This window comes from Jaculus jaculus, chromosome 12 (genome assembly GCF_020740685.1).
Source record: "Jaculus jaculus isolate mJacJac1 chromosome 12, mJacJac1.mat.Y.cur, whole genome shotgun sequence".
Classification (NCBI taxonomy): domain Eukaryota; kingdom Metazoa; phylum Chordata; class Mammalia; order Rodentia; family Dipodidae; genus Jaculus; species Jaculus jaculus.
In genome coordinates this window covers 34,415,698-34,424,059 of record NC_059113.1, presented here as the reverse complement: position 1 = coordinate 34,424,059, position 8,362 = coordinate 34,415,698, and the positions used below count along the sequence as shown (strand labels likewise).

At 40.3% G+C, this 8,362-nt stretch overlaps 1 pseudogene; it reads left to right on the top strand.

Moving 5' to 3' along the window:
* Nucleotides 1–7,465: 7,465 nt before the first annotated feature.
* LOC101610836 lies at nt 7,466–8,148 on the top strand (annotated as a pseudogene).
* Nucleotides 8,149–8,362: the final 214 nt, after the last annotated feature.

Sequence of the window (8,362 nt, the reverse complement as noted above, 5' to 3'; positions counted from 1 at the left end):
TATATGCCTTTTCTCTCCCGGCAGCTTGCAAAGCAACTTCAGTCAGGAAGAAATCTAGTTGGTAAAGAGGAAGCTTCCAGCTCAGTTCCAGCTTGGTTTTGCTACGTCCCACACCTGAAGCATGTAGTGCCTTCAGCAACAGGGACTTTCCATCTAAGTTTGTTGTTGTTGTTGTTGTTGTTGTTGTTTTTGAGGTAGAAGCTCACTCTAACACAGGCTGATCTGGAATTCACTCTGTATTCTCAGGCTGGCCTCAAACTCACAGTGATCCTTCCTACCTTTGCCTCCCAAGTGCTGGGACTAAAGGTGTGCACCACCATGCCCTGCTCCATCTAGTTTTGTTATGTAACCATGAGCAATAGCAGTAGCCAATACTGTTTGAGGGGCTGGTGTGATCTTCCTGACTAAAACCTCATTGGGAAATAGTATCTTTTTTAAAAACATATTTATTTATTTATTTATTTATTTATTTATTTATTTATTTATTTGACAGAGAGAGAGAATGGGTGCACCAGGGCTACCAGCCACTGCAAACGAACTCCAGACACATGCACCCCCTTGTGCATCTGGATAACATGGGCCCTGGGAATCAAACCTGAGTCCTTTTGGCTTTAGCTTATGTGGGATCTGGGGAACCAAACATGAGTCCTTATACATGACAGGCAAGCACTTAACAGCTAAAGCCTGCCATTTTGCTAAACGTGTTTACCAGTTATAGGAGTTTTTCATGATGTCTTTAGTGTTCCTCCCTTATGTATTGAATCATATAGTTTGTACCTAACAATAATTTAACTTCATCCTTTCCTACTTGTATCCCTTTTATTTCCTTCTCTTGTCTCATTTTTCTTGCTAAGAACTTCAAGGACTTTGTTGAATAAGAATGGTGAAAGTGTACACCATTGTCTTATTCCTGATCTTTGTGAGAATGTTTCAAGTTTTTCTACATTGAGCATGATGTTGGATATAGGTTTGCCACATGTAACCTTTACTAAGCTGAGATATACTCCTTACATCCCTGTCTTCTCCAGAGCTTTTATTATGAAGGGCTGTAGAATTTTTTTTTAATTATTTATTTGTTTATTTGAGAGCAACAGACACAGAGAGAAAGACAAATAGAGGGAGAGAGACAGAATGGGCGCGCCAGGGCTTCCAGCCTCTGCAAACAAACTCCAGACGCGTGCGCCCCCTTGTGCATCTGGCTAATGTGGGACCTGGGGAACCGAGCCTCGAACCGGGGTCCTTAGGCTTCACAGGCAAGCGCTTAACCGCTAAGCCATCACTCCAGCCCGGGCTGTAGAATTTTGCAAAGGTCTTTTCTGCATCAATTGAGATGACTGTGTGATTTCTGCCTTGTCTATTTCTGTGTTACATTACATTCTTTGGTTTGTATATGATAAAACATCCCTACTCTCTAAATTGAAGCTCACTTGATCTGGTTTGTGAGTTTCTTTATGTGTTCTTGAATTCTGTTTGCAAGCATTTTATTGAGAATTTTTGAATCTATGTGCATTAAGGATATTGGTCTATGCTTGTCTTTTTTAGTTGTGTCTTTATCTGACCTTGGTTTCAGAGTCACACTGCATTCATAGAAAGACTTTTATTTTACAGAATCATTGGAGAAGTATGGAAGTACAGTATAGACCTTCTTTAAAGGTCTGGGAGAATTTTCTTGTGAATCCATCTGAAATTGGGCGTTATCTATTACTGCTTCAATCTCATTATTTACTGCATGTCTATCTAAAAAATTGATCTCAGGCTGGAGAGATGGCTTAGCAGTTAAGGTGCTTGCCCATGAAGCCTATGAACTCATGTTCGAATCTCCAGGTCCCATGTAACCAGATGCAGTGACGCAAGCGCACAATGTTGCACTTGTACACAAGGGGGCGCACACATCTGAAGTGCATTTGCAGTGGCTAAAGGCCCTGGCATGCCCGTCCTCTCTCTCACTCACTCTCTATCTATCTATCTATCTATCTATCTCTCAATATAAACAAATGAATAAATAATCTCATATTGTGGTGGTTTGATTCAGGTGCTGTGGTGGTTTGATTCAGATGTTGCCCATAAACTCATGTGTTCTGAATTCTAGGTCCCCAGCTGGTGGCAATTTGAGAACTAAAGCCTTCTGGAGGCAGCATATTGTTGGGAGTGGGCTTGTTCTGGCCAGTTTTTGGCACACTGTCCTGCTGTTGTTGTCAACCTGATGTTGGCCAGGGGTGATGTCCAGCCTCTGCTTATGCCATCCTTTCCCCTGCCATCAAGAACTTTCCTCTCAGGGGCTGGAGGGATAGCTTAGCAGTTAAGGTGTTTGCCTGCAAAGCCTAAGGACCCAGGTTCAATTCCCCAGGACCCACATTAGCCAGATGCACAAGGGGGCACATTCATCTGGAGTTCATTTGCATTGGTTGGAGGCCCTGGCATACCCATTCTCCCCCTCTCCCTCCCTCTCTCTCTCTCTCTCTCTCTCTCTCTCTCTCTCTCTCTCTCTCTCTTCGATAAATAAATAAATAAATAAAATTTCCTCTTGAGTCCGCAAGCCAAAATAAACAGCATTCCTTCCATCAGCTGCTTTTGGCTGGGTGCTTTCTGTCAGCAACATGAATCTGACAACACATCTTCATTTATTTTTGTAGGTCTTAAGCATCTGAAAATTTGCCACTTCTTTTAGATTATCCAATTTGGCGGTGTATAGATTTTTGTATTCTTTTAAATTTTATTGACAACCTCCATAAATACAGATAATATGCCATGATCTCAATCCCCTCCCATCACCCTCTCTTTTACCCCTTCCATATACTCCTATCAATGAATTCTTTATTCTTTCCAACTCATCTCTCTATTTTCATGTAACCACTTTTCCCTTCTGTTATATAGGTAACATCAGCCACTGTGAAAATGTGCCTACCATAGCCATTTTGTGTCTGGGAGACAGTATTGCAAAGCATTCCTTCCTTTTTTTGCTCTTACATTCTTTCTACCATCTCCTCCACAATGGGCCCTGAGATGTCTCACTTGGTGATGAACACACTCCACTGTCACTTCTTCTCAGCACTTTGATGAGTTTTGAGTCTCCCCAGTGGTCACATGAAAAGAGAAACTTCTATAACCAAAAGTGAGAGTAGGATTAATATATGGGCATAGACAGAAAACTCATAGACTGCAGAAAGCAGTCCCCACTGTTTACTAGATAAGAAGAGTGGGCATAAATACCCCTCTCAATTAATTATACATGCTCCCCTTTAATCCAAGCTGCTCTCACTCTTGACCAGAAAAAAACTGTTTCATTTTTCAGATGACAGAAACTGAGGAGATGCAAAATCCATCACTACAACAAGAAAAGATAGCCAACAACCTACCTCTACCACATCTGCTGGGCCCCAGGAGAAATTGCAGAGGAAGCCGCAACTTGAATACTGTTCTCATTGATACCCTGACAACCAGCTCCAGTGATTCCAACAGACACAATGGTCAATAAAAAAACCATCAAATCAGAAATCCAGAAGCTACAGAGAACTCAATGCTAAATCGGACTATTAACAGGCCTGCCATGTCTCAGGGAATATTTTGGAAGAGGATCCAGAAAGATTGTAAGAGCCACAGAGTGGGTAGAAATACCCTGGGGCACAGTCCCTCACCTCTTCCACAGAGACTGACAGAGGCCTTCATGACCCCACAGTGACTACCAATAACTCCACTGAAAAGAGGCCCCAGGGACATAGGAGTTGGAGGCTAGAGGATAAAAGTATAACCTTTCAGTAAATTAAATTATAAAATAACAGGTTGAGCTTGGAACTCGAGTCTCCAGTGGATGAAGCCCTGCTGGGGAAGAGATGTGTCACTGGGGAGTGGATCTTTAGTACCGTCCTAAGGTGTGTTCAGAGCCAGCTTTAAGCTCTGGCAGTTCGAGCTTGTTGATGCTGGATTCTTTCTCTCTGCTGTGGATGCTGAAGTGAGCCAGCTTCTCCTGTCATGATGGAACTTCCCCCTAAAATAATTTTATTTATCTGGGTCTCTTCTCTCTTTCTTTTGGTCAGCTTCACTAAGGGCTTATCAACTTGTTTTTCCTCTCAAAGAACCAACTCTTTGTTTCAATGATTTTTTTTTTTTGTACTTTGTTTTTTGGTTTCTATTTCATTAATTTCTGCCCTGATCTTCATTATTTCTTCCCAGGAGTACAGATATTTAGTTTATCCTTATGATTTTCTGAACTTTATTGGTATCTGTTGTAATGTCTCCCTTTTCATCTCTAACTTTATTAATTTTGGTCTTCTCTTATCTTTCTTCTGGTTAGTTTTGCTAAGGGTTTGTCTATTTATCTTTTCAAATGACTAACTAGTTATTTTATTGATTCTTTTATTTTTTTTTTCATTCCCACTCCACTAATTTCTGCCCTGATGTTAGTTTTTTCTTCCTGTGTATTGTTTTCGGAGTTGGTGTGTTCTTGTTTTTCCAGGGCCTTCTGGTACATCATTAAGTAATTTGAGATCTCTGTTTTTGTGATACAGACACTTAGAGCTACTTAATCCCCCCCAGGACCACCTTCATCCACACGTCTTCATTCAGTTCTAGGAACCATTTGACTTCCCTCATGATGTTTTCATTCATTATTCAACATTGTGTTGTTGAATCTCTGGGAGTTTGGGTGTTTTCTGTCCTTTTGCTTGTTGTTCCTTTCCAGCTTGACTGCATTGTGGTGAGACAGAATACAAAGCATGAGTTCAATTGTCCCATATTTGTTGAAACTTGCTTTGTGCCCTACTATCTGAACTATTTTAGGCTAAGTCCTATGGACTACTGAAAAGAATGTGTCTTCAGCCGGGCATGGTGTTGCACACCTTTAATCCCAGCACTCTGGAGGCAGTGGTAGGTGCTACATGGGTGACTGGGGGAAACGACCAATATCTGTCCAAGCAACTCATGGTCCAACCTATGTAGCAGCAAATAACCTGTTGTGATGCCCACACAAGTACAATAGTGGCACACAGCCATGATGGGAAACCAACTGCTCTGGATTTGGCTAACTGATCCACTCAGTGGTACGAGACCCATAGCTGGAACTGGGAAACTGTCAGAGACCAGGACCTGGATGCCCTGAGGACAAAAGAGAACTAGCAGCCCTCATGCAGCCCCTCCCCCGAGAACAAACAGCTGCTCTGGGAGATGTCACAAGAGAGATTCCAGAAATACCACAAGATGCTCCAGAAGATTACGGCCAGGTGGCCCTACTTCCTCCTTCCTTGTACCCCCTCCCCCTTTTTCCCCTCCTTATTGCCCTACCTGCTGGTTGATTATAAAAGAGCTAAAAAATCCGACATTAAACGAGACCTTGACAAATCCTCCGCTTGGTCTCCTTCTTTCCCGGCCGTTCTTTCAGGTTGCAGCCCTCCTCGACCACCCCATGTTAGATTGGTCCCGCGGGTTGGGGGCAGGAAATAGTCAGAACCATATCCAAACATAAGCCCACTCTTCATTATCAAGCTACCACCAATCGTGGGGCTACAAGAAGGCCTACACCTGTTACATTTTCTATTAAAAAAAAAAAGTAAGGGTTATCTCATTTGTCTGATGCTAACTTACTCTCCATTGGAAAATCTGCTTCTCTTTTTCAGCTAGATGCAGATCCTAAGGAGAGAGCCACCCCATCATACCTCAAAAGGGCCCTGACTGAAACTAAGGAAAATTGGCGAAACAAGCAAGGGTGCTGTTTTCCTGATGAACCGGATACCAGCATAAGGAAAAAGGAGACCAACACAGAGAAAAATCAACGCCTACCAAATCAGAGAGCCAGAGCCCCAGAGGCCCCCAACACCTCATCACTGAAGCAGACCAAAAATGAACCCAACATGGCTCAGGGAAATTTTGTGGACAAGGGCGTAGAAAGAATGTCAGAGCCACATGCTGGGTCTTGATATGCAGAGACATTTATCGTACCAATAACTGTGGGCTAACTCCACAATGCACAACCCATATACCTCAACACGGAGGGGCCAATGAGGAGGGGGTAGGTCATGGATGAGCCTAATAATGGTACTGCCTGTACTTGCAGAATAGAAAACTAATAAAAATAAATAAATAAATAAAACTCCAAAGAAGTATGTTTTGTAGATTAGGTTTTTTTTTTTTTTTTTAAATTTATTTATTTGAGAGCGACAGACACAGAGAGAAAGACAGATAGAGGGAGAGAGAGAATGGGCGCGCCAGGGCTTCCAGCCTCTGCAAACGAACTCCAGACGCGTGCGCCCCCTTGTGCATCTGGCTAACGTGGGACCTGGGGAACCGAGCCTCGAACCGGGGTCCTTAGGCTTCACAGGCAAGCGCTTAACCGCTAAGCCATCTCTCCAGCCCTAGATTAGGTTTTTTATTGAAAAAGAAATACATGCATTTCAGACAAAAATTTCAGAGCACAAACAGGACAATTAAAGCCCAAGTACCTCTGGTGATGTGTGTGTATATATATATCTTCACATATATTTTTTTCTTCAAAATAAGAAGAGCACAAGACACACCATTTACTACATTTTTTAATCTCAATGGATTAAATTTGTAAATAACTTCATTCCCACACATGTATTTCAATTTTATTTCTTTAACTGACAATATTACCACAATATATGACTACATACTACTTTATCCTATCCTCTTATGATTCACATTTGGCTTCATGCCATATTTAGTTAATACAAAATATGCTGTAAAGAGCACCCCTTACAATTGTAACATTTGCATGCCTACATGAGTATTTTTGAAACATAAATTTCTGTATAAAGATTTATGGAGTCAAGAGCAGATGCATTTTTCATATTGTTAGAATTACAACATTACATTCTCCAAAAGGATTGCAGCAATTTAAAATCCCACCCCCAAGGTTAGAAATGCCCTCTTCTCTTTCTCCTCTACTAGACAATATTTATCTTGGGCTCTTTCCTGAAATGACTCAGGGAAATGATGTTCTTGATGGTTTTAATTTGTTCTGCTCTCATCATTGATGAAGTAAAGTAGTTTTCTCTGTACATTCATAAGCTATATGTAGGTTATTATTCAGTGAACTATGCACATATGTGTTTGCTCAGTTTCTATATATACATACACTACTTTTTCTATTTATTTGTGAAAGACTGTCACATATTGAATAATTTAGTGTATTGCTATTTAGAGTAACTTACTGATCAGATTGAACTTTTATTGCTCAAATGTATTGGATGTGTTTTCTTAAATGACTTTTTGACTGTGTACATTGTATTTTCTGTGAATTTTAAAACCATTATCTGTAGGTGAATTTATCTGTGTTTTTGTTTTCTGGACTTTTATATTCATTCCAATGATCATTTATACTTTAGGATTATAAGTGTTTTTGTGTCTCTCCTGGTATCACTGCAATTGTGTTTTCCATTTGACTTTATGGTATAGCTAAACGTTAGTTTTGAGTATGACATTGGGAAATCTCTATAACATTAATTTACCTACTATGTATCAGAACCAAACTATTTTATTCAATAAAGATTTGCAGTACCTTTTGGTTAAAAAAAAAAAAAAAGAACAAAGGAAGAGTTTGAGATCTTCACATTCAAATTCTTTGTCTTCATCTCTTACTGAGAAAGACCAGCATCATTCAAAACACCACCACCACCACCACCATCATCACCATCGTCACATCAGTAGCCATCACAAAATCAGCAATCTAAGTCCAGAACAAGAGCAAGGACTGTGGAAACAGAGCCACAAATCCTCTGCAGCAATTCAGAATGAAACTCCAAAGACAAAACCCAAATTGGAATCTAAGCCATCTAATGGAGATAGTAGCTCTATAAATCAGTCAGCAGATAGTGGGGGAACAAACAATTTTGTCCTAATAAGTCAACTGAAAGAAGAAGTGATGTCACTTAAGAGTCTCTTACAGCAAAGAGACCAGACCATTTTAGAAAAAGATAAAAAGTTAACTGAACTAAAGGCAGACTTTCAGTACCAAGAGTCAAATTTGAGAACAAAGATGAACAGTATGGAAAAAGCTCACAAAGAAACTGTGGAACAACTTCAGGCCAAAAACAGAGAACTACTCAAACAGGTTGCAGCATTGTCAAAAGGGTAAAAAGTTTGACAAAAGTGGAAGCATACTAACATCTCCTTGAAAAAGTAATTTATTTAGTGTTTATGCTTACAGTGTAAATTTGGGGGACAATAATCTGTGAAACCCTTAAATTCTGTGTAGTGGAAAAATATTTTTACACACCAAGTACTTGGTGTGTTTCTCATTCACTTTTGTAACTGATATACATTTTTTAAGTTGTAAAACATTCAGATAAAACTTCAACTGGTTTGGAGAAACTTTTTACTTATTTGATATCCAGAGACGTTTTTGCAGCAA